The 26649-nt window shown below is 40.2% G+C and overlaps 1 protein-coding gene and 1 pseudogene across 6 annotated transcripts in view; one reads left to right on the forward strand and one right to left on the reverse strand.

Moving 5' to 3' along the window:
* The window catches only part of DPP10 (dipeptidyl peptidase like 10), a gene marked incomplete at both ends in the record, with an annotated part of 1314496 nt that overhangs the window by 354445 nt on the left and 933402 nt on the right, over positions 1–26649 (reverse strand). The gene's annotated exons all lie outside the window — the stretch shown is intronic.
* Positions 1244–1546, forward strand: LOC309809851 (mitochondrial import inner membrane translocase subunit Tim17-A-like; annotated as a pseudogene). Its single transcript has one exon. The product of its transcript is annotated as a mitochondrial import inner membrane translocase subunit Tim17-A-like (transcript).

Raw genomic sequence — 26649 nt, forward strand, 5'->3', positions numbered from 1 at the left:
GCCATCCATTTGTTCATATGCTATGGTTTGATGCCCAGGTTTCTTTCTGTGCCATGAAATCCTGGTCCAGGATGAAACTGGAAAAAGATGGTGCAGTGACAGGATGATAAATGAGGTTCACCATGATGAAAGGCTGGGTTGTCCTCTTGTATTCTTGGCAACAGAAACAGATTTACCAACACGTCTGCCCCCAAACACATTCTTCTATAAAGTTTTAAAATCAAGCAGCTAAGGGAATTGTCTGGCAGTCCAGTGGTTAAGACTCTGGGCTTTCACTGCTGAGGGCATGGTTTCAATCCCTGGTTGGGGAATTAAGATCCTGCTAACTGCACAGTGTGGCCGAAAAATTTAAAAATTTAATAAAACAAAATCAAGCAGCTAATAACCACATTGTATCAAAGGGCTAACAGGAAAATCCTCTCTTTTTGTTTGTGCATAGATACCCAATTCAAAGTTCTTCTTTAGGATGGGGGACTTGTATAGATAAGGATTCTGTTTGTTTGTTGCAATGCTAAACAAATTCATATTCTGAAAATTCCAAATTAAAGTACACACTAGGGTGCAACAATTCTGTTCAGTGAGGGTTCTTTCCTTTCAAACAAGATTTGTCACATTTTAAAATTGAATTTATCCAATGCATATAAAATGCAATAAAATGTACAGACCTTAACTGATATCTAAAAGATTAAGAATCTGTCTTTTAAGTAAAACCTAGAGCTAACTTCTCTTTAAAAGTAATCTCAATATGATTGTAGAACTTTTGAAAGGATGTTAATTATGTTAATTCTTTGAACAGAGATAAAATTAAAGTCAAAAAGGTTTTAGTCAGAGTAGTAGAGAGGCAGCACCTTCTAACTAGCACACCTTTAAAATTGACTATGGGCTAAAATCACAAAGTACAAAACAGCAACCAGTAAATCTGTCATGTGGTTTCTTCATCTCAGTCAGATAACAAATTGTCATCTAAAATTTAATCAACAATGCCCCTAGATTAAACTGAATTTGAAAATTTATTTTGACCATGGAGTCAAGGTACAAGAGTATGCGTGCGAATTGTGGATGACTGTGGTAGGGCCTTTAAGATGAGAACCATAGGTGATGGTAATCAAAGGTTTTTGCAGTTCTCCAGTGGGAGTAAACCACAGACTAGGAAGGAGTTTGACAGCTATTAAAACCAGGGCTCTGCAGTTGAGAGGTAGCTTTGCTGTTTGGGGAAGGTCTGTTTTCCATGACTGACTGCAGTATGGTTCAAGTCAGAGGGAAAGAAGATCCCTGGAACTCCATCATGAGCAGTGCCTTAACAGGAGCCATACTGGCAGCAAGAAACAGACTAGTGGCTGTGGTTGGGTCAGCTGCGATGGGTGGCATTCTCTGGGCTTTAATTGAAGGAGCTGGTGTCTCCTAGGCAAGATTTGCCTCTGCCCAATTTCCCAATTATCCTCCATTTGCTGAAGACCCCTTGCAGTGGCCTTCAGCCCAGTTACCATCCTCACCGCTTGGAGACTATGGACAATACAATAGGATTTCTTTCCCAGGAATTCTTTAATGGAATGAGGAAAGGATTTCAAACTGTTTTTCAAATGATAGGTGGGACAACTATGGCCAAACAGACTATGAAGAGACATTTAGCATCTTCTTCTATTTAAAGGAACATGGGGGTGGGGTTTCCTAAAAGATAATACATTAATTTATTCATACTTGGATTGCATTTGTGATTAAATAAATGTCTAAAATCTTTCAAAGGAAACACAATAAGTGCTAGGAAGATGAAGGACCAAATGGCAAGCAGCAATGAAGTATGACCACCATATCCTTGTGGACTTCTCTGCCTGGTTTTGTTCTGTTAGTCAAACAATAAAAAAAAACTCCTGGACATTGCTCTTAAAAAAAAAATACTTACTTTAGAATAATTTTAATTTGAAAATAGATTTAGTCTTTCCTTACACCCTTCTAATTTAAAACAAAATAAATTTATATTTCTGTTTTCTTTACATAATTTTCTTGATTCTCCTCTTCCTTTAAATTCTTCCAACATCCACTGAGCAGAACTGGAACACAGCATTCAGATAAGGCCCTGATTCTGCTGTCTCAGTTTACGTTTATAAGCTCTCCTGATTGCTAAGGGTTACAATCTTTGCTTCACAAGGTTCTGCCTGGGTACAAACTGTTCTACATAATGACACTTACTACAGAAGTCAAAAGTAAACACTCAAGTATCATTATTCAATAATCATTTTTAAAATTGCATTAAAAATATCTTGTGTTCTTCAGTTTGCCACATTAAAATGCAGGCAGTCCAGTTCAATAAATCCCAGAAGAGTAGTGAGTATCAGAATCTAGTCTCGGTAGAGGGACGTGCACTCCCTCTTGTGAGAGCAGCAGAATCACAACTAACTGCTGAACAATCACTGACAGGAAGACACTGGAACTCACCAAAAAAGATACCCCACATTCAAAGACAAAGGAGACGCTACAATGAGATGGTAGGAGGGGAGCAATCACAATAAAATCAAATCCCAAACCGCTGCGTGGGTGACTCACAAACTGAAGAACAAGTATACCGCAGAAGTCCACCCACTGGAGTGAAGGTTCTGAGCCCTATGTAAGGCTTCCCAACCTGGGGGTCCAGCAACGGGAGAAGGAGTTACCAGAGAATCAGACTTTGAAGGCTAGTGGGATTTGATTGCAGGACTTGGACAGGACAGGGGGAAACAGAGACTCCATGCTTGGAGGGCACACACAAAGTAGTGTGCACATCAGGACCCAGGGGAAGGAGCAGTGACCCCATAGAAGACTGAACCAGACATACCTGCTGGTGTTGAAGGGTCTCCTGCAGAGGTGGGGGGCAGCTGTGGCTCACCGTGGGGACAAGGAAACTGGCAGCAGAAATTCTGGGAAGTACTCCTTGGCATGAGCCCTCCTGAGTCCACCATTAGCCCCAGCAAAGAGCCTGTAGGCTCCAGTGCTGGGTAGCCTCATGCCAAACAACCAGTAGGGAGGGAACTCAGCCTCACCCAGGAGACAAACACATTAAAGTTTTACTGAGCTCTGCCCAGCAGAGCAACACCCAGCTCTACCCACCACCAGTCCCTCACATCAGGAAGCTTGCACAAGCCTTTTACATAGCCTCATCCACCAGAGAACAGGCAGCAGAAAAAAGAACTACAATCCTGCAGCCTGTGGAATGAAAACCACATTCACAGAAAGATAGACAAAATGAAAAGTCAGAGGAATATGTACCAGGTGAAAGAGCAAGATAAAACCCCAGAAAAACAACTAAAAGAAGTGGAGGTAGGCAACATTCCAGAAAAAGAATTCAGAATAATGATAGTGAAGATGATCCAGGACCTCGGAAAAAGAATGGAGGCAAAGATTGAGAAGATGCAAGATACGTTTAACAAAGACCTAGAAGACCTAAAGAACAAATAAACAGAGATGAACAGTACAATAACGGAAATGAAAAATACACTAGATGGAATCAATAGCAGAATAACAGGTAGAAGAACGGATAAATGACCTGGAAGACAGGATACTGGAAATCACTGCTGTGGAACAGAATAAAGAAAAAAGAATGAAAAGAAATGAAAAAAGCCTAAGAGAACTCTGGGACAACGTTAAATGCATGAGGCCAATCTGGGCTCTACCAGTTGAGGAACTCAGCCATTAAGATCAACAGAGAGAGCAGCAACCACAGGGAAATAGGATAAAAACGTTTGAGTCCAGAGATGCCAGAGGGCATTACAATGCGTGAATATTATCTTAGCAGCATGAGGATAGGAAATCAACTCTTCCCCAGATGCCATTTTATGGTGAGAATCAACAGATGGAGGCTAGCCATGAGACTGAGCATGTTTAACCATGGGAGACAGCATTACCTAAAGGGTAGCTGAATCTAGTGCATTATAGGTTAATGCAGAAGATTAGACACAAATAGACCAAAATAAAGTATGTTTTCCCACTGCACAGAGGTAATGACTCAAAAGGATGACCAAATCAGTTAAAAGAAAAAAAATTACGTTTTCCCTGTATATTTAAAGAGAATTATTAACAATTTTGTGATATCACTGCTCATGGATAAATATTTGTTTCGAAATCACTCTTACACTGGAGGAGCTTCAAGATGGCGGAAGAGTAAGACGCAGAGATCACTTTCCTCCCCACAGATACATCAGAAATACATCTACACGTGGAACTGCTCCTACAGAACACCTACTGAACGCTGGCAGAAGACCTCAGACCTCCCAAAAGGCAAGAAAATCCCCACGTACCTCGGTAGGGCAAAAGAAAAAAGGAAAAACAGAGACAAAGAATAGAGACGGGACCTGCGCCAGTGGGAGGGAGCCGTGAAGGAGGAAAGGTTTCCACACATTAGGAAGCCCCTTCGTGGGCAGAGACTGCAGGTGGCAGAGGGGGGAAGCTTCGGAGCCGCGGAGGAGAGCGCAGCCACAGGGGTGCAGAGGGCAGAGCGGAGAGATTCCCGCACAGAGCGTCGGTGCCGCCCAGCACTCACCAGTCCAAGAGGCTTGTCTGCTCACCCGCCGGGACGGGTGGGGGCTGGGAGCTGAGGCTCGGGCATCGGTCGGAGCGCAGGGAGAGGACTGGGGTTGGCGGCATGAACACAGCTTGAAAGGGGTCAGTGCACCACAGCTGGCCGGGAGGGAGTCCGGGGAAAAGTCTGGAGCTGCCGAAAAGGCACGAGACATTTTCTTCCCTCTTTGTTTCCTGGTGCACAAGGAGAGGGGATTAAGAGCACTGCTTAAGGGAGCTCCAGAGACGGGCGCGAGCCGCGGCTATCAACACGGACCCCCGACACAGGCATGAGACACTAAGGCCGCTGCTGCCACCACCAAGAAGCCTGTGTGCGAGCACAGGTCACCCTCCACACCTCCCCTCCCAGGAGCCTGTGCAGCCCGCCACTGCCAGGGTTCCGTGACTCAGGGACAACTTCTCCGGGAGAACGCACGGCACGCCTCAGGCTGCTGCAATATCACACTGGCCTCTGCCTCCGCAGGCTCGCCCCGCCTCCGTGCCCCTCCCTCCCCCCCGGCCTGAGTGAGACAAAGCCCCCGAATCAGCGGCTCCATTAATCCCATCCTGTCTGAGCGAAGAACAGACGCCCTCAGGCGACCTATAAGCATAGGCGGGGCCAAACCCAAAGCTGAACCTCAGGAGCTGTGCGAACGAAGAAGAGAAAGGGAAATCTCTCCCAGCAGCCTCAGGAGCAGCGGATTAGATCTCCACAATGAACTTGATGTACCTGCATCTGTGGAATACCTGAATAGAGAACGAATCATCCCAAATTGAGGCAGTGGACTTTGGGAGCAATGATATATATATATCATTGGGAGCAATGATATATATATATATTTTTTTTTTTTTCTCTCTTAACTTTTTGTTAGTGTGTATGTGTATGCTGCTTTGTGTGATTTTCTCTGTATGACTTTGCTTTTACCATTTGTCCTATGGTTCTGTCTGTCCGTTTTTGGTTTTTTTTTTTTCAGTATAGTTTTCAGCTCTTGTTATCATTGATGGATTTTTTTCGTTTGGTTATTCCCTTCTTTCTTTCTTTCTTTCTTTCTTTCTTTTTAAATTATGTAAAAAATATTTTTAATCATTATTTTTTGTTTTTTATTTTATTAGACTTTATCTTTTCCTCCCTCCCTTCCTTCCTTCCTTCCTTTCTCTCTCTCTCTCTCTCTCTCTCTCTCTCCCCTTTATTCTGAGCCATGTGGATTAAAGGCTCTTGGTGCTCCAGCCAGGCGTCAGGGCTGTGCCTCTGAGGTGGCAGAGCCAAGATCATTACATTGGCCCACCAGAGACCTCCCAGCTCCACGTAATATCAAACGGCGAAAATCTCCCAGAGATCTCCATCTCAATGCCAAGACCCAGCTCCACTTAAAGACCAGCAAGCTACAGTGCTGGACACCCTATGCCAAACAACTAGCAAGACAGGAACAAAACCCCACCCATTGGCAGAGAGGCTGCCTAAAATAATAATAAGTTCACAGAAGGCCCAGAACACACCACCAGACATGGACCTGCCCACCAGAAAGACAAGAGTCAGCCTCATCCACTGGAACACAGGAACTAGTCCCCTCCACCAGGAAGGGGAACCAAACAAACCCACTGAACAGAACATAGACACTGGGGGCAGACACCAAAAACAACAGGAACTATGAACCTGCAGCCTGTGAAAAGGGGACCCCAAACACAGTAAGTTAAGCAAAATGAGAAGACAGATGAAGGAGCAGCAGATGAAGGAGCAAGGTAAAAACCCACCAGACCTAACAAATGAAGAGGAAATAGGCAGTCTACCTGAAAAAGAATTCAGGATAATGATAGTAAAGATGATCCAAAATCTTGGAAATAGAATGGAGAAAATACAAGAAACGTTTAACAAGGACCTAGAAGAACTAATGAGCAAACAAAGAATCATGAACAACACAATAAATGAAATTAAAAATTCTCTACAAGGGATCAATAGCAGAATAACTGAGGCATAAGAACGGATAAATGACCTGGAAGATAAAACAGTGGAAATAACTACTGCAGAGCAGAATAAAGAAAAAAGAATGAAGAGAACTGAGGACAGTCTCAGAGACCTCTGGGACAATATTAAATGCACCAACATTCGAATTATAGGAGTCCCAGAAGAAGAAGAGAAAAAGAAAGGGACTGACAAAATAGTTGAAGAGATTATAGTTGAAAACTTCCCTAATATGGGTAAGGAAATAGCTAACCAAGACCTGGAAGCACAGAGAGTCCCATATAGGAAAAATCCAAGGAGAAACACACCAAGACACATATTAATCAAACTATCAAAAATTAAACACAAAGAACAAATATTAAAAGCAGCAAGGGAAAAACAACAAATAACATACAAAGGAATCCCCATAAGGTTAACAACAGATCTCTCAGCAGAAACTCTGCAAGCCAGAAGGGAGTGGCAGGACATATTTAAAGTGATGAAAGGGAAAAACCTAAAACAAAGATTACTCTAACCAGCAAGGATCTCATTCAGATTTGACGGAGAAATTAAAAACTTTACAGACAAGCAACAGCTAAGAGAATTTCAGCACCACCAAACCAGCTTTACAACAAATGCTAAAGGAACTTCTCTAGGCAGGAAACACAAGAGAAGGAAAAGACCTACAATAACAAAGCCAAAACAATTAAGAAAATGGGAATAGGAACATACATATCGATAATTACCTTAAATGTAAATATATTAAATGCTCCAACCAAAAGACACAGACTGGCTGAATAGATACAAAAACAAGACCCATGAATATGCTGTCTACAACAGACCCACTTCAGACCTAGGGACACATACAGACTGAAAGTGAGGGGATGGAAAAAGATATTCCAAGCAGGTGGAAATCAAGAAAGCTGGAGTAGGAATTCTCATATCAGACAAAATAGATTTTAAAACAAAGACTATTACAAGAGACAAAGAAAGACACTACATAATGATCAAGGGATCAATCCAAGAAGAAGATATAACAATTGTAAATATTTATGCACCCAACATAGAAGCACATCAATACATAAGGCAAATACTAACAGCCATAAAAGGGGAAATCGACAGTAACACAATCATAGTAGGGGATGTTAACACCCCACTTGCACCAATGGACAGATCATCTGAAATGAAAATAAATAAGGAAACACAAGTTTTAATGATACATTAAACAAGATGGCCTTAATTGATATTTATAGGACATTCCATCCAAAAACAACAGAATACACATTCCTCTGAAGTGCTCATAGAACATTTTCCAGGACACATAATATCTTGGGTCACAAATCAAGCCTTGATAAATTTAAGAAAATTGAAATTGTATCAAGTATCTTTTCTGACCACAACACTATGAGACTAGATATCAGTTAAAGGAAAAAAATCTGTTAAAAATACAAACACATGGAGGCTAAACAATACACTACTTAATAACCAAGAGATCATTGAAGAAACCAAAGAGGAAATCAAAAAATACCTAGAAAGAAATGACAGCAAAAACACGATGACCCAAAACCTATGGGATGCAGCAAAAGCAGTTCTAAGATGGAAGTTTATAGTAATAAAATCCTACCTTAAGAAACAAGAAACATCTCAAATAAACAACCAAAACTTACACCTAAAACAATTAGAGAAAGAGGAACAAAGAAACCGCAAAGTTAGCAGAAGGAAAGAAATCTTAAAGATCAGATCAGACATAAATGAAAAAGAAATGAAGGAAACGATAGCAAAGATCAATAAAACTAAAAGCTGGTTCTTTGAGAAGATAAACAAAATTGATAAACCATTAGCCAGACTCATGAAGAAAAAAAGGGAGAAGACTCAAATCAATAGAATTAGAAATGAAACAGGGGAAGTAACAACTGCCACTGCAGAAATACAAAGGATCATAAGAGATTACTACAAGCAACTCTATGCCAATAAAATGGACAACCTGGAAGAAATGGACAAATTCCTAGAAATGCACAACCATCTGAGACTGAACCAGGAAGAAATAGAAACTATAAACAGACCAATCACAAGCACTGAAATTGAAACTGTGATTTAAAATCTTCCAACAAACAAAAGCCCAGGACCAGATGGCTTCACAGGCGAATTCTATCAAACATTTAGAGAAGAGCTAACACCTGTCCTTCTCAAACTCTTCCAAAATACAGCAGAGAGCAGAACACTCCCAAACTCATTCTATGAGGCCACCATCACCCTGATACCAAGCCCAGAAAAAAAAAGTCACAAAAAAAGAAAACTACAGACCAATATCACTGATGAACATAGATGCAAAAATCCTCAACAAAATACTAGCAAACAGAATCCAACAGCACATTAAAAGGATCATACAGCATGATCAAGTGGGGTTTATCCCAGGAATTCAAGGATTCTTCAATATGCGCAAATCAATCAATGTGATACACCATGTTAACAAATTGAAGGTGAAAAACCATATGATCATCTCAATAGATTCAGAGAAAGCTTTTGACAAAATTCAACACCCATTTATGATAAAGACCTTCCAGAAAGTAGGCATAGAGTGAACTTACCTCAATGTAAGAAAGGCCATATATGACAAACCCACAGCCAACATCGTCCTCAATGGTGAAAAACTGAAACCATTTCCACTAAGATCAGGAACAAGACAAGGCTGCCCACTCTCACCACTATTATTCAACATAGGTTTGGAAGTTTTAGCCACAGCAATCAGAGAAGAAAAAGAAATAAAAGAATCCAAATCAGAAAAGAAGAAGTAAAGCTGCCACTGTTTGCAGATGACATGATACTATACATAGAGAATCCTAAAGGTGCTATCAGAAAACTACTAGAGCTAATCATTGAATTTGGTAAAGTAGCAGAATACAAAATTAATGCTCAGAAATCTCTTGCATTTCTATACACTAATGTTGAAAAATCTGAAAGTGAAATTAAGAATACACTCCCATTTACCATTGCAACTAAAAGAATAAAATGCCTAGGAATAAACCTAATAAGGAGACAAAAGATCTGTATGTAGAATATTATAAGACACTGATGAGAGAAATTAAAGATGATACAAACAGATGGAGAGATATACCATGTTCTTGGATTTGAAGAATCAACATTGTGAAAGTGACTATGCTACCCAAAGTAATCTACAGATTCAATGCAATCCCTATCAAACTACCACTGGCATTTTTCAGAGAACTAGAACAAAAAATTTCACAATTTGTATGGAAACACAAAAGACCCCGAATAGCCAAAGGAATCTTGACAAAGAAAAACAGAGCTGTAGGTATCAGGCTTCCAGACTTTATACTACAAAGCTACAGTAATCAAGCCAGTCTGGTACTGGCACAAAAACAGTAATATAGATCAATGGAACAGGACAGAAAGCCCATAAATAAATCCATGCACATACGGTACCTTATTTTTGATAAAGGAGGCAAGAATATACAATGGAGAAAAGTCAGCCTCTTCAATAAGTGGTTATGGGAAAACTGGACAGCTACATGTAAAAGAATGAAATTAGAACACTCCCTAACACCATACACAAAAATAAACTCAAAATGGATTAAAGAGCTAAATGTAAGGCCAGACACTATCAAACTCTTAGAGGAAAACATAGGCAGAACACTCTATGACATAAATCACAGCAAGATCCTTTTGGACCCACCTCATAGAGAAATGGAAATAAAAACAAAAATAAACAAATGTGACCTAATGAAACTTAAAAGCTTTTGCACAGCAAAGGAAACCATAAACAAGACGAAAAGACAACCCTCAGAATGGGAGAAAATATTTTCAAATGAAGCAACTGACAAAGGATTAATCTCAAAAATATACAAGCAGCTCATGCAGCTGAATATGAAAAAAACAAACAACCCAATCCAAAAATGGGCAGAAGGCCTAAATAGACTTTACTCCAAAGAAGATATACTGATTGCCAACAAACACATTAAAGGATGCTCAACATCATTAATCATTAGAGAAATGCAAATCAAAACTACAATGAGGTATCCCCTCACACCAGTCAGAATGGCCATCCTCAAAAAGTGTACAAACAATAAACGCTGGAGAGGGTGTGGAGAAAAGGGAACCTTCTTGCACTGTTGGTGGGAATGTAAATCGATACAGCCACTATGGAGAACAGTATGGATGTTCCTTAAAAAACTAAAAATAGAACTACCATATGACCCAGCAATCCCACTACTGGGCATACACCCTTAGAAAACCATATTTCAAAAAGAGTCATGTACCACAATGTTCATGGCAGCTCTATTTACAATAGCCAGGACATGGAAGCAACCTAAGTGTCCATCAACAGATGAATGGATAAAGAAGATGTGGCATATATATACAATGGAATATTACTCAGCCATAAAAAGGAACGAATATGAGTTATTTTTAGTGAGGTGGATGGATCTAGAGTCTGTCAAACAGAGTGAAGGAAGTCAGAAAGAGAAAAACAAATACCTTATGCTAACACATATAAATGGAACCCCCCCAAAAAAAAGTTCATGAAGAACCTAGGGGCAAGACATGAATAAAGACGCAGACCTACTAGAGAATGGACTTGAGGACATGGGGAGGGGGAAGGGTAAGCTGGGAGAAACTGAGAGAGTGGTAGCGTATATATAGACATGTATACAATACCAAATGTAAAATAGATAGCTAGTGGGAAGCAGTCGCATAGCACAGGGAGATCAGCTCGGTGCTCTGTGACCAGCTAGAAGGGTGGGATAGGGAGGGTGGGATAGGGAGGGTGGGAGGGAGGGAGATGCAAGAGGGAAGAGATATGGGGATATATGTATAACTGATTCACTTCGTTATAAAGCAGAAACTAACACACCATTGTAAAGCAATTATACTCCAATAAAAACGTTAAAAAATCACTCTTACATATTTAAAGAGATGGCTGCCAACAGTATTATGATTTTTTACCTAAGTTCTTTCCATTCTAAAAAACTCAGAAACTGATTCTTCAAGTATCTCTTTTGGATTTCTTTGATCTTGAAAGCTTGGTATTGAAACACTTGAAGCATCCTAATTCTTTCAGCCTAAATGAATCACATAAAATACAAATAGCTATCAGTACCTTGCCAAGGTTTGGCATTTACCATGTGTCAGATGCAAAGCTGGGTATAAGAATCTCAATGATGAATCAGTTACAGATGTTGTCCTCAAAGAAATTACAAGAAAAGATAGATAGAAATAGGATGCTGTTGGAGGCATAAGAAAGCATTAAATTCTCTCTCAGATGAATATGAATAATTTCCAAATGTGGTTTATAGCTATTACACATGTCTGGAACTAATCTACCTTGAAGGTCATTCAAGGTAGAGGAAATAGCTTGAACAACAATACAAAGGAGTTAGACAACTTATCATAGTTTAGAGATCATCTTAGTCAGTTCAAGCTGCTATAACAAATTACCATAGCCTGGGTGGCTTAAACAACAAACATCTATTTCTCACAGTGCTGGAGGTTGGGAGGTCCAAGATCAAGGTACCATCACAACTGGCATCAAGTGAGAGCCCACTTCCTGGTTTGCAGCTGACTGTCTTAGTCTCTCCTTACATGGCAAAGAGCAGAGAGATAGAGTAGTTCTCTTGTCTCTTTTTATAAGGGCACTAATCCCATTCATGAGGCCCCACCCTCATGACTTAATTAACTTAATTAACTCCCAACGGTCCCACCTCCTAATGCCATCACATTGGAGGGTTAGGATAGGTGAATTCTGGAGGAACACAAACATTCAATCCATATCAGGGACCAAACTATTAAATATGTTAAGGTTTTGTAATTGTTGAAGTGGTGGGCAGACTCCCTATAATGGGGTACCTTGTATGTCATACCAAGGAATCTGGATTATAATCTAGTAGGCAATGAGAAGTCAGGAAAAGAAGATTAAATCAGGAACTGATACACTGATTTGATATGTTCATGATCAACTTACTCCTGCAAGGTATATGTGTTGAAGAGAGACAAGATTTTAAGGAGAACACATAGAAGAAGAAGCAGGCTAGGCAAAAGATGAATGAAGTCTGAATTAAGGTGGAAACAAGAGGATGACTGCAAGGGAAAAAGATGAGGAAGTGGTAAGGAGGTAGAGCTGATTGAAATTAGATGCCATCTGGATGTAAGGGATCAGGAAAGGGAGTCATGGAGGAGTTCTACATGATTGGCAGGTGATGCTATCATTCTTATAGTTTGGAAAACAGCAGAAAGAGTTAGTGAGGAATAATAGTGAATCAACTTTGAACATGTTGAGTTTGAGGTGTCTCTGTGGATAGCTAAAATCTCAATTCTTTAGTAGAAAAGCAGTAAAGTAAAGCAAGGTGTTAAATTCTCAAAATACTATTCAATTCCTGAAAGATATAAATGAATAAAAGAAATTTCGAAGTAACATGGTGTCTGAGAGGCCAACAAGAAAGGGCATTTCTTTACCAAAGAATGCTTTTTGCTTGTGTAGTTGAAAGAAAGGAAGAGCGAGGGAGAGAAAAAGGGAAGGAGGGTATGAGACATCTCAACTACTCCAAGAAGTTCCCTTTTAGTCACTGGGTTGTAAATTTTACTGAAAAACAAACCAAACAAATAATTACTACAATGTTTCAGGGCATTTGGGGCTTTTGAGATCACAAGACATAAGGACACATTCATTTTGCTCACCTTTTCATCCTCCTGATACAGAAGGCAGAGAGGGGCTAATCAATAAAAATTGGTTAAATAATGAAATTTGCATTCATGAATACATCACTATTGGATTTAATTTCATATTTCCTTTGGATCTGTAGTCAGAATGTACTCTACAGTTAATCCCCCGTAACTCTGAAATTTAATCTGAAATGGTCACTTCCCTACCTCATTATGTAAGAGGTTCCCACTGTCATGTGGGGTAATCCCATGTGTAAGCAGACTTTGGTTGGGCCAGGGAATATCTCCTGATACACAACTCTTTCTTCCCGTTCACAAAACCTAGCAATGGCCAAATCAAATTTATGTTCACTGCAACCTTGCAGTGACTTTCTTTTGCCACTTCCCAGGATTCTGAGAGGGTACCATGAGAGAGACCCAGAATCTAATAGTAAGGACACAGTTAGGTAACTACCACTTTGTCATGATGATGCAAATTTTCTAGAGAAATGTACAGGCAACTGGGCAAAAGCAAGAGCTCATTAGAGAACTTCAGAAGCCTGAATATACTTGTAAAAAGAAATGATTAAATGTATGTATGTTAAGCATTTTAAAATTCCTGCAAAAAAAAAGCACCATCTTAAATCTCGATCTAAATAAGTGTGTTTTCAAACACAAAACCAAGAAGACTGCCTCTTTAGCTATGGAATGTCACCTTGGGAGATATTACTTGAGCTCAAATAGATAAAACTCCTGGTACTGCATTATGTCTCTTCTACTTATGTGCCAAAAGAGAATAACTAATAGGGAGAGAAAGACAGGTTTTATATTTTCAGGTCGTTATGAAAAATGTAATCCTTTCATACAACAGAGTGTGTGATTACTTATGTGGACACCAGGTAGAGTTAATGAGCCTCTGAAACCTATTATATCAGTCACTAGAAAGTCCTTATAAGGCTAAAATTTGAAACTCTTATCACCATTTAATATTCAAATGAATTCCGTGGTTACTAATTTTAAAAAGGGAAAATACTGCATTTATTGCTATATGCTAAGAAAGAAAAAATTTAATGTCATTTTCTATCCTTGAGGACAAATTCCATATTCTATTCTGTTTTATATCCACATCATCTAGCACAGTGATTTGAACAAAGATGTTCAGTATATATATGTCCTTCTATAAGCCTTGTAAGTAATAATGCCTAAGGGTGGACTCTTATGATATGGATATCTTTCCAATTTTTTCTTTAAACTCTAGTTGTAAGACTAAAATTAAAATCTAAGAAGTTAAAAATAATCCCAATTATTCAATTGTTGTAAGTTGGGTAACATTTACATAGAAATATACTCTCTGATTTGGATTCATATTGTATTCAGTTTTTGTTCCTCAAAATTTTTATTTTTGTTGATCTCTTTACAGAGTTCTTTGAGGCCCACCTTTCCTCAAATTGCCTTTTTCATCCCTAGAGAGTAGCCGGTTAATGGAAGAGCTGGTGGACACTCCAGGATAATTAAGTTTAGTACATGTTTTATGTTTCATAAAGTTAACACTGCCTGTGTGGAATAAAAAGACCAATTATAACTGTGATGATGAAATCATGAAAGCTGCCTCTCATGTGGTTATAAATCTTTAAAATCAAACTTGCAAAATGAAAACTGACTTATCCCAAACTTTGATAACTGACTGCCATATACCCACCCAAGTCACCAATGGGGCCTCAGAAGAGTTTAACACAGGTGCCCATCAGTACTAACTGTTTGCAATGGCAGTTGTCAGTTGTGAGCCTCTACCTCTACCATAGCACACATGGGTCACAGAGGTTGTCTCTTTATCTGTCTCTGCTTTCAGAATGAAGGCAAAAAGGAAAGGATTATGGCTCAATTAGGTTAAAATTTCTTGTGGTAAGAGGAGAACCCAGCAAAATATAAACCAAGCATACATTGTTAGCATGTATATATATATATATATTTTTTTTTTTGCTGTACGCGGGCCTCTCACTGCTGTGGCCTCTCCCGTTACGGAGCACAGGCTCCGGACACACAGGCTCCGCAGCCATGGCTCGCGGGCCCAGCCGCTCCGTGGCATGTGGGATCTTCCGGGATCGGGGCACGAACCCGTGTCCCCTGCATCGGCAGGCGGACTCTCAACCACTGCGCCACCAGGGAAGCCCTTAGCATGTATATTTTATGTTTAACATTAGTAGAGGGCTCATATATTCGACTAAAATAGGCACACAAGTAATAGATTTGTAGACAGGCTACATATATGTAAAGTAAGCATAGTACAAATACACCTCATCTCTTTTCATTTTAGAAAGTTGTTTGGCTTTTTACTAGTCCTCTATATCATAGTTTATTTCAATATGCCTGATAATTCCACAAGTCTCAACATTCTAGAAATGCCCAAAACTGGCATGTAATTAATCATTAGAGAGCTTGATTACACACACACACACACTGAAGACACGATGCTCAATCAATACACTTTGATTGTGGTTTGTCTTCAGTTTCCACTCTCCAAGACAAAAGAAAACAAGCCTAAATAAATCATAGTGTTGAGGTCTTAAAATTTTATTTTCCTAGGTAGTTTTAAAATTTAGATGTTGAAATTAATGAGAGAGAAGTTAAATATTTAACAACATTATCAATATAGGAATGTAGTCAGTGCTGGAATGAACACAACTGCCATGAGGACATCCACGGCAAGGCTAAAATTCAGAAAAACATGTGGACTCCTCAGTGAGTCAGTAGGTCCCCACTGGTCATTAAGTTAAAATGCGTTATTTTGTCCTAGAAATCACCAAATTTACCAAATTTTCTGATTTAACTATTTAACTAGGGAGGAAAGTGGAGTGACATTAGATACTGATTGAGTTTTCTGATTAACTCATAATCTATTTCAAACATATAAGGTAAGCATTTCTCTAAAATAAATATTAGATTGCAGTTTTGACTGGAGTAAAAGTAAGCATTGATATATTTCTTATGATACTTCAAAATTACCATGTTGAATATTAATTATCATTATATAGGACCATATGTATATATATTATATTATATATAATATATATAAATATGTATATACATACAAAATATTGATCAAATCTTGACTTTTACTGAACCCAAAATGTACCAGGTGAAAATAATTAGTTGAATAAAATCTCTTCTCTCATCATATTTTCCTTTTCACTTTCCTTCATTTTAAGTGTTGAGATAGGCATATAATAAGTGGTTGAAGGTTATATTCAACTATATGAAGCTTTCTACATTTTTTTTTCAGTCCAAAAAGACAACCGAGGACTTCCCTGGTAGCGCAGTGGTTAAGAATCCACCTGCCAATGAAAGGGACACGGGTTCGATCCCTGGTCCGGGAAGATCCCACATGCCGCGGAGCAACTAAGCCCGTGCACCACAACTACTGAGCCTGCGCTCTAGAGCCCACCAGCCACAACTACTGAAGCCGGCGCGCCTAGAGCCCATGCTCCGCAACAAGAGAAGCCACCGCAGTGAGAAGCCCACGCACCGCAAGGAAGACCCAACACAGCCAAAAATAAATAAATAAATAGATAGATAGATAAATAAATAAATTTATTTAAAAAAAAAGACAGTCGAGATGCACTGTTTCATGTAAAAGAGTTTCTGAACAATTATCTATGAATTTAATACATAAATGGAATCATAGGTTAAATGTTTTTCAATTCTTTAAAATTCCCTTGTTTCTGTCACCAGTAAAATAATCATGTTCCTAAAACTTTCTTCCAATGAACCAGTCAACATCATCCTTAGTACGGTAAAGTTAAGAGGATTAGATTACATCTAGAAATGGCTCCCATGGCTCCTTGGGTTGGTAATACTCTCTGAGTGTCTATCTATGTCTCTGTTTCTCTTTCCCTCCCTTTTTCCCTCCCTCCCTCTCTCTCTGTCCCCCTCTCATTTTGGGGGGGTATAATATATATTCTTAAAATATACCTATTATAAGTACAAAATTCAAAGATTTGTAATGAATTTGCAGAGTTGGACAATAATCACCATAATTCAGTTTTAGATCATTTCCATCATCCCCTAAAAATTCTCTGGAGCCTATTTGGTGTAATCTCACCCCATCCCCAGCACCACATAATCTTCAGTTTGTATCTATAAATTTGTCTGTTCTGGACATTTCATATAAGTGGACTCAGACAATAATGTTTTTGTTTTGTAACATACATCAGAATTTGGTTGTTTTATTGTTGATTTGTGTTCTACTGCACAAATATACATATTTTGTTTATCCATTTACCAAGTTGATAAACTTTTGGCTGGTTACAGTGTTTGCCCATACAAACAACGCTCTCATCAACATTTTCACACAGGCTTTTGTGTGAATATATGTCTCATTTTGCTTGGGCACATACTTACTATGTCATCTAATAAACACATATTTAACTTTTAAAGAAACTGTCAAATTGTGCTACACTGTTTAATTTTCCCACCAGCAATGTACGAAGGCTCCACTAGGAAAACCACTGGTTTCTGAGTCAGAAATCCCTGTTACGTGCTTTGTCATTTAGTGGGTTTGTCATTTGTGTCAAACCACAATCTATGAGCCTCAGATTCTTCATGAGTAAGACAACCATAGAACACTGGTCCCTATTGCACAGGATTTGATACTAAGTGAGAAACAACATTTTATATACTAGAAAATTCTATATCTTTATTACCTTGCATTTTGAAAATTACAACAAATAAAATAAAAAAATGTGCACAGATACATAGTTAAGAAAGACAGACAAACAGAGGTGGATGACTTGGGAAGGACTGTGTCATCAGAACTCAGCACAATTGCCTGAACACATAGTCAATAAATGGCTTAGCAGCCTCTCCCAGCTAAAAGACATGCGTTAAACAAAAAGCAGATATTCTGAGCTATGAAGAAGAACAAGTGAAGGTCATATTTCATCTCCTTTTTGCCTGTCTTGATTATCTCAGTAACAAGGTGCTAGAGAGAGAGAAGAGTAATGTTGACTATATCCTGGCCTTGGAGTCTAATTGGTAGTTTTCTTTTTATTATAACTTAAGTATTGGCTTATATCTTCGTATCTTATACTTCAATGTTTGTTTTGTATTGTTTTTTCAAATCAAAGTTTTATGTTTTTTTAAAAAATCTTAGCTGAAAGCTTTATTTAATCAGATTCCAGATGACTTTCTGCATGTTAAATGCCATATATTAGAAAGTACTAAAGAATTGTAATTCGAGAGGCCCCAGTTTATGCCTTTATTCTGCTAATGAATAATCCTTGGGCTTCAGAAAAATAAATTCACTCCTCTGGGTTTTTATTTTATTTGTTCCTGAATAATGAAAGGATAACTCCAGACCTAAAGTGCCCTGAATTTAATCATTTTTACCATACATATTTCTTGACTATAATATAGATTAATTTTCATGTAACTTCTGTGACTGCCTCATGATTTACAGTCACAAATCTGTATTACATGCATGCAGGGGATCTGATGGAGGGTCTACGACTTACACCTTTGCAGCAGTTTGGGAATGATTTTGACTCCATTGGTGTGGCGCTCAATGCCAAGTGGCCATTAAAGACATGACTCTGATTTCAACATTTAGGACAGAAGCTGACATGTGCTCATCACAGGACCCCTCAAATCTGACGTCCAATGTAATAAAGTCAATAACACTTTACTGTGTTATACATTCATGTGTCAGATGCAGGCAGAACATTCAACTGGCCCTAGCCAAGAGAGAAAATGAAGATAAACCACTCTCACTCCATGTCAAATATAAGAAGTGCCAGGTTCAGCATCAATGATCAGAATACAGCGAGTGCTAAAAGCAGAGCAGTTTTTCTTTTCCTAATGTTAAGAGAACTACCTCAATTACTAAGATCAACTAGACTTTATACTCCTCATCTTTGTTTATCCCCTCAGCATATGTTGCTCTGATAATTCTTCCTAATACGAAGCAACATCAACAATCTTACTGTTTATTAAAATTTCCAACAGTAAAATGAATGTTCAATTGGCCTGATCTCATGGCTCTCTCCCAGTACTTCTTGTACCAGCAGTTTTCCAAAATGTACTAGCTGACTCATTTAGAAATATTTTTCTCCTGTTATAATTATACTATTAAAACAAATTCACAATATTTTTATGTCAAACTTAAAGCAAAGGAATTAGCCCCATCTCAAATATATGATTGAATTTGCTGAAAATTCCACCATTTCATTTTTCTTTTGTATACAAATCCCTTCAAAAATATGTAATGGATTCACTCATTGATTTAACCATTCAACAGGTATTTACTGAGTGCCTTCTGTTTGGCCAGCACTATTTTAGGTATGAGAGACAAATTAAAGCAAATGAATTTGCTGACCACCTGGTGTTTTCATTCTAGTGGCAGAGATAGAAAATAAACCAATGAAAACTATACAGTAAAACCTCAGGTAGTGGTATTTGCCATGAAGAGGGTAATGGGGGAGAATTATCTGAGAAAGTGTGGACTGAGAAAGCATGTCTGTGGATGCCTCAGTTCAGCAGAGCTTGAATGAAATGAAGTTAGCATTTTTTAATTTACCCATGTATTTTCATGAGCATTTCTGAACTGAAAGAAAAACTGAGGAATCCATTCAAGAAATATTCACTGAGTGCCTTTTCTTCATGTAGTAATTTTTGTGAATATTGGGCTCCTTTTTAATGATGAGGATTTCTTGTCTTGAACTTTCCTTGTCCTGAAATAGTAGGTGATACTTTTCTTCACACAGTAAGTTTTACGAATGTTGGGTTCTAGCTTCTTTATGATCAGGATTATGTCTTGAATTAGCTTTGCTCTAACAAAAGCAGATAATACTTGAGGGATAGGGTAGCTCATTAGGCATCTTAGTGCAAAGGTGCGTGTACTTTGTGCTACACTGAAGTTCAGCTGCTCACTTTCTTTAATGCAGGTCCACTTTTGCTGTTATTCTTTTGTTGTTGTTGCCACTGGCCTGTTTTTATCTGACATCTTCTTATTCTTTGATGGCATTTTATTCAAAGAGGGCCTATTCTTCTTAGGTCATTTTTTTTCTTTCCTTACCCCACCAAGCCTCTAAGGGGCATCTTTACTTTCCATTGTGCTTCCTTCTCCCCTAGAATGGAATCTTTCAAGTCTGCCACTCCTTGTCCTGTGCATTTTCCAGGTCATCACCCTCTGCCTTCCCAGTAGCCAGTCATTTGATGGCAGACCACATGGCAGATCTGTTCACGGTGTTCCCCACTCAGGATGAATGATCTCTTCTGCCCAAAGTCTAGACGATGTTATGTCTCTTCCACTACCAGCCGCATCTTACAACTTTTTGAAACATACCAGTGGACTTGGGCCTGCCTGCCCAGCCCAAGCCCCGCCTAGGAGACCCCAAGGGGAGACTCTTGCTCAGGAGGAGAAGGAGAAGCGAAGGGTTACCTGGAGTGAACCATGAGAGATTCGTGGGGGACGGAATCCACTAATGAAGATGGCTTCAGATGGCTGCCACTGCTCCCACCACCACCCCCGCTCTCCCAGACCAGCCAAGACGCAGCCTTCCCCACCACCTGACAGCTTCCCCCCGACACACAGTCAACTTCAAGTCCTCGGGGACTCCGTCTTTGCTGATAACGCCCTGCTTGCCTTCCCCCGCCTGGAGGTGGAGGTCTCTGTGTCCCACAGAGCCCAATGCTGCGGCAGCAACCAGCCTCTGGACTCGTGGCACTCACCCTCCCTTCTTGCTCTGTAAACTCTTTAGACACGAAACAACGACAGCACAGAGGAGAAAGATTTGGAAGAAGAGGAGGAGGAGGAGGAAGAGGGAAAGGGGGAGGGACAAGGTGGCCTTGTGACCTCCCTCCCACGGAACACAAGGACCTCCTTGTGTTTTGTGCCGTCTCCTGTTTCTGTGGCCCCGGGAGGACTCAGGGGACAGGAGGTGGGGAGGAGATGAACACCCCCCAGCTGCCTCTTGAACCTCTCACTTCAACCCAACCTCTGGGGATGGCTGGGTAGGGGTGATGCCCACCTTTGGGCCGGAGGAAAAGGTGGGCTGGAGTCCTCTCTGGAGAGCCCAACAAGGAAATGCCCCAGAGCTCTCCACTGTGTCTGCCATGGCCGCGCTTCAGGTGGGCGACTAGGCTAGTTCTCCTTGCTGCCCTGACCTTAGCTTATCTATTCAATATTTCCATGTGGTTAGATCCTCCTCTGAAATGAGCCCCTCTTTTTTTTTTTTTTTTTTTTTGCGGTACGCGGGCCTCTCACTGTTGTGGCCTCTCCCGTTGCGGAGCACAGGCTCCGGACGTGCAGGCTCAGCGGCCATGGCTCACGGGCCCAGCCGCTCCACGGCATGTGGGATCTTCCCGGACCAGGGCACGAACCCGTGTCCCCTGCATCTGCAGGTGGACTCTCAACCACTGCGCCACCAGGGAAGCCCATGAGCCCCTCTTGATGGCAGGCAGTTGATGCCCCCCCAAATAATCTCATTCCCCCCACCCAGGCTTACTCTGATATGTGAACTTCTCTCACTGTCCAGCTGCCACCTCCCAGCAAACCCGGCCCTGATTTGAATTTTCCACCTCCTCGGGGCCCCTCCAAATTCAGCCCCCGCCCTCCTTCCTGACTCAGTGTTATTCCCGCCCCTCCTTCAGCCTCCCGTCCAGGCCTTCCTTGTTGGGCCTCTCCTATTCAGGCAGCAGGGGGCGCTGTGATGTCCTTCTTTTATTGAGCTTTTGCTTTATTGTGATTCCCAGATACTGAGTTTTTCACAGACTGAAGCTTTGTGTCAAGCCTGTGTCGATCAAGTCTATCGGTGCCATTTTTCCAAGAGCATTTTCTCACGTTGTGTCCCGTGTCACATTTTGGTAATCCAGTATTTCAGACTATTTTTCATTATTACTGTTGTTATGGTGATCTGTGATCATTAATCTTTGCTGTTACTACTAAGACTTGCTGAAACCTAAGATGATGGTTAGCATTGTTTAGTAGTAAAGTATTTTTTAATTAAGGGGTGAATTGTATGGTGACATTTGCAGTAGCGGTGGTCTGGAACCAAAGGCACAGTATCTGGGAAAGGAGCTGGTCAGGCTGTGGGTGGAGGCCAGTGGGACAGAATCCTTCCAGAATCCCTCCCAAAGCCTTTCCTTGGTCTCGCCTCCCCACCATCTGCCTCCTTCTTCCCCTCGACGTAAGTTAGACTCAAGGGGGTGACAGATTCAAGGAAGGAGGTGACAATTATCTATCTGCGTGGCCTCTCTCCTCAGGACTCCCAGCCCCAAGCCCTGGCCTTTTTCTTTAAGGCCTGTCACCATTCCCCAGCCCAGGACGCCAATTTCTCCCTCCCATTGGTACTCCCACATCCTTTCTAAAAATAGCTCAAGGAGAGGTTACTGGGGGCTTGACGTTCTTCTGGAGAAGATTTAAGGGCTGAGGCTTTGACCCCCAACCCCTGATATTTTTGGACTGGCAACCTCGAAGGGGCTCGGCTCCCACTATCCCAGCTTCTCGTCTTTCATCTCCCCTGGCCCCGAATCTTGGCTTTGGCTTCCCCGCCCCACCTTTCCTTGTGTTTCACCTCCTGAGAATTTTATTACAAGGCAAATTGATATTTTTAACATGGGGGCGGGTGGGCTACACTGCCCCCCTACTGCACGGAGAACATTTTACCTGCCCAGTGCCAAGGCTCCACCCTGAACCCAGACCCCTGTTACAGTTATTTATCCCTTTCCTGGTTTCCGAGAGGCACTTGCATCCATTATGGATGAATAAATATATTACATGTGGATGTGTGTGAAAGCTTCTCCAACCTCAGCCTAGGCTACACTGGCCCTCAAAGCATGCTGTTGAATTGGTAGCACTGCTTCTGGAAACTTCAGTTCGCCTGTCTCAGGCTCTCTCTCTTTTTTTTTTTTTTTTTTTCTGTACATGGGCCTCTCACTGTTGTGGCCTCTCCCATTGCAGAGCACAGGCTCCGGACGCACAGGCTCCGTGGCATGTGGGATCTTCCCGGACCGGGGCACAAACCCGTGTCCCCTGCATTGGCAGGCGGACTCTCAACCACTGCGCCACCAGGGAAGCCCTCAGGCTCTCTTTTTCTCTGTCTCCAGCTCTTTTTCCTGATTGTTTCCAGCCATCTCTGGCTGTCTCTTTCCCGAGTGCCTCTCCCCCTCTGTCTTTTCTCTGCCGATTTTTATCTGACCATTTCCTTCTGTCTCCTTTCTGACCGTCCCTGACCCTCCAGCTCTCTTCTGACTCTGGATTCACTAGCTAGGGACATGAGATTTTCTTTTTGTGAGTCAGCCTGAGGGATCACTGATTGTTACAAGCTGCATCTTTGAGAATTCAGGGTGCTAGTGTGGCTGGGAGCAGGGCCTACCCCTGCCGACCACAATTTATTAAATTCCCAACTCCCACCCCATCTCTATTGGTGATTCTATTTTTGTAATTTATACCTGACCCCCAGGGGGTTAGGGGTGGCTTGTACTCGGCCACTACCCTCCCTTCATGGTTTTGCATTGCCATCAACAAATAGCTCTTAAAAATGAAAACAGGGCTTCCCTGGTGGCGCAGTGGTTGACAGTCTGCCTGCCGATGCAGGGGACACGGGTTTGTGCCCCAGTCAGGGAAGATCCTACGTGCCATGGAGCCTGTGCGTCCGGAGCCTATGCTCTGCAATGGGAGAGGCCACAACAGTGAGAGGCCCACGTACAGAAAAAAAAAAGAGAGAGAGAAAACAAACCCAGATGATGCTATGTTGGATCCATCCCTGTCTGAACTTTTTCCAACTATATATTATTTATGATCACCATCATCATCATTTCCAACATCTTCTGGTATACAACTTATTACTACCATCCTGCTCAAGAATGTTATTAGTGGAGATAAAATATCCTTGACCCTCTCTGACCCTTATCAGTTAGTATCGGCCAAACGTTACTGAGAATGAACTCCTGTTATGGGCCTCCTAGCATAACTAACCTGTGGAAACATGCCATCGGTCTGGGTCTGTTAACTATTTCAGAATGTGTACACATGTTTGTGAACCTATCAAAATGCGTTACTGCTATACTGGCAGACATCTCTGCTTTTTCACTGCAACTACTTTTATCTATTGGGCTCCTAGAACCTGTCCTCAAATAGGACTTCCTATGATCTGAAAACCAGAAAACTAAAACACTTTGGAGTTTGCTTCAAAGACGTAAGAAACTGAAACAGCTTCCTATTCCATAACCAGGGCTTAGGAAAAGTTTTGAAATACAATGGATGAGTAAATACAAAAAAAAAAAAAAAAAAGGGACTTGAAAATAAATGAATTCCCAAGTAATCTATGATTGGCAGAGGATTCTATATAACAATTCATCAGTGAGAATATTTTGAGTTTTTTATTAATACAAAACAAAATGAAAATCACACGCTTCACTTTCTTTGCTTTTTTATGTTCAAAGCCTTAGGAAAGAGCAGGTGCTTCAGTCTAATTTATGTGAAAATAAACCCCATTTTAATTACATGAGATTCATCATTTGCTAACTTTAGAACATAAACAGAATGAGTTACTATTTAAGGTCAAAACAGGACTAGTCTACAAGAGTGTTTATTAACTCCCCACTTTAAAAAAGAGAGGGAGAAGAAAAATACAGATGGCAGAAAAGGGAAGAACTGTGAAGAAAAAGAAAGAAGCTAAAAGCAAGAAAAAACTGAGAGACCCAAGTGACTAGAACTTAGATTCTCTGTTTAGACTTGAGTTCGAATTAATTTAGGACTCCTATGTTGAATAAACATGGTAGAGTCCCTTTTATTTGTTTCAGAGAATTTCACCACACACTATACGATTACAAGATAAAAGGCTGAGCATGTTATTTGAACTTTATCTGGTGTGTGTGGAAGGAGAGATGAGGGGAAGGGAGCTGGCAACAAGAATTTGTCTCTTGGGGACATTTGACAATATCTGGTGACATTTTTGGTTGACAGGACTGGGAGATGCTACTGGCATCTAGTAGTTACAGGCCAGGAGCGCTGCTAAACAGACTACAGTGCACAAGGTAGGCCCACACAACAGAGAATTATCTGTCCTGGATACCAATCGCGCCCACGTTGAGAAATCCTGACCTAGATAAGTTGTTCTCAAACTTTAGCTATTAGAACCACCTGGAGGACTTGTTAAAAACATAGATTGCTAGATTCAGCCCTAATGTTTCTGATTCAGTAGGTCTTGGTTGGGGCCGTAGAACTTACATTTCTTAGAAATGTCTTGGTGTTGCTAATACTGCTTGTCCGGGAATCACATCTTGAGAACCACCATCTTGACTTAAATCACTTTGACATAACCACTCATAAAATCTTACACTTCTCCTTACATAAGATATAGCATATCTCTAATCACAAATGTAATATCTATCTTTGCTTCTAGATTCTAAGCTCAATTAGATCAAGGGCAGTGTCTGTTCAGCTCATTACTGCTTATTCACGAAATAGGCACTTAAATTTCCAGTGAATAAAAAAGTCTTGAATTTAAGTGTTTAGATTATTGCTATAAAATTTCAAAGTCTAAGAGTTTGAACCCTATTTTCTTTATACAACAACAACAACAAAATGTTTGTTAAGCATAGATTTTTAACATTAAGAGATAAAAGTCTGGGAGGGAGCATTTACTACTGCTCGCCTATTTTCTGCCTTGAAGGTTGAAAGTATTGACAAAACTGCTTGAACAGTTTTAAGCCTTGAAGAATTCAAAATATTAAAGAATTTAAAATATTATACAATCTTATACAAAATATTATACAAGTCATTGGTACTAATGAAAGACATGTGTCTCATAACTTAGACCCAAATCAAAGAAAGGACTTACTAGAACACAATGTTAAATTTTTTAAAAAGGATTTTTATCAGCATGAATATAAAATAAAAAAGGCAAATAAAAACTAGATAAATAAGTAAAATAGTTTACAATCCAGATGGATAGGATTGATCTTTGTTAAACCCTTCCTTCTTAGCCAGACAGTGCTGTCCCTGTCCCTAGCTTTCTAACCATGCATTCTCAGATAAAACAAAAAGCACACGGTTTAAATAACTGTTAAAGACAACTGTTCTTCTATAGGTGAGGGACGAAACCTTGACAACTCTGGCAAGTGTTAAAATGTTCATTCTTTTCACCTTATGCTTCTTTCGCTCATGAAACCCTCTTGAGGAAAAATATGTCTGTGATAATAGTTTTTAATATAGTCGTAAGGGGGAACTACCCTATATATATTCAAAAAAGACAGACCTCATTTATCAGTTTGTTTCTTTTAGATTTGTGTTCAATTTAAAACCTGATATATCTCAGTAAGTATCAAAGGCATTAAATAAATGGCATCTTGAGTTACTGTCTTTTCTTTTATAATCTACTCACATACATGTGAGTAACCAAAATAATCTTCCTAAAACACCAGTTTGATCTCCTTTCTCTCTTACAAATCTTAAGCAATGTCCCACTGAACACTGAATACTATTAAAAATATCAAGAATTAGGGTAACTCAGAAACACTCGTACAATAAC

Source organism: Mesoplodon mirus, assembly GCF_964341445.2.
Source record: "Mesoplodon mirus genome assembly, chromosome: 8".
Classification (NCBI taxonomy): Eukaryota; Metazoa; Chordata; class Mammalia; order Artiodactyla; family Ziphiidae; genus Mesoplodon; species Mesoplodon mirus.